Consider the following 1,385-nt stretch of genomic DNA (forward strand, 5'->3'; position numbering starts at 1 on the left):
GTTGAAATCAGATGTGACAGCAAGGGACAGATCTACTGGCTAATGACTTGTCAATCTCAAATTGTTAATTAACGAGCATACCCAGGACAATTCTCCTTTCTGAAATTTGAAAATCATAACCATGTGAGATAAAATGAGTGATTTAGCCCAAAAACCATCATCAAAGTTTTTTCAGTCCAAGACCTGTTTCCCCTTAGACTTCTGTGGGACTTGAAGATGTTTTTGCAAACACGTGTATCGCCCCCTGTTGGCAATTAAAGAATGCAGCTGGATGCGTAATGATCACCATGTAATTTAACCCCAACTGTGTCTTTACCAGAGAGAACCCACACAGAAAGGATTCAAACCCAGGACCTTCCTGCTGTGAGAGGATGGTGCTAAGTACCACCCCACTGTGCCAACTCAGTGTAAAAATGAGGTGTCATGCGTAAATGAGTTGGATCTAATGTCAAGTAAGTTAAGAGAAATGTCCACACAAGTGAGAATGTAGCTTCACGGACTGAAAAGAGTGAACAAACACAGCCTCCTGAAGACCTCTGACACCTGTTCATTTCCGATGGAGAAACTATTAATTTCCTGCTCAACGAGATATCAGAGCTACGTCTTTCTCAGAGATCTAATCAGCATCGCATCTCGTACAGAGAGCTGATACACAGCAGCTCCAGTCATTCACAATCAAGGACAGGTGGATAAAAAAAAAAATAAAAAAATCATGCTTCACCCTTTTTGAAGCAATTTGTAATAAAATACCAGAAAAACAGGCTTTTGTAAAGTTTTCAGTGCTGGATAATGTTGAGAAAGGATGAGTTTTAAATGAACAACATGTTGTTGTATTACATGACCATTATCTACTTGTTGAGTTACAGCAAATAACAGTCGTTAACCACTTTATGTGAAGAACACTGACTTCACTGCAGGTTTTACAGATGTCTTTCAGTCTCTTGATATTTCAACTGTTAGACTATGCATATGTAATTACCGTACAAAACAGTGACTTATCTTTAAAAAGCATCGTCAGTGTAGTAAATTTAACAGCAGCTTTTTCATGCACAGTCTTGACCCCCAAAGTCTTGATGCATGCTCAATCATCCAGGTAAGTAAATCCCAAAAGGTTGATTCTGTTCCTGCAGTCAGCTGAGACTGAAGAAGTCACTTGGATGTAGCGTTTTCTCCCACTGACAATGCTACGGCCGGATGAACAAAATCAACCTTTTGGGGTCTTGCTCCTCAAAGTTTTTCAATGAATGCGGCAGCAAATGTCTTAGTTTTTTGTGATTGTGGGGTCTTACTAAGCATTTTCAGTCATTATGATTGGAGGAATAATTATCTCAGATTGAGAAACACAGAACTCCGAATTTATTTACGTTAAACAACTTCTCGATTCA

The sequence above is a fragment of the Rhamphochromis sp. 'chilingali' genome (assembly GCF_963969265.1).
Source record: "Rhamphochromis sp. 'chilingali' genome assembly, chromosome: 10".
Classification (NCBI taxonomy): domain Eukaryota; kingdom Metazoa; phylum Chordata; class Actinopteri; order Cichliformes; family Cichlidae; genus Rhamphochromis; species Rhamphochromis sp. 'chilingali'.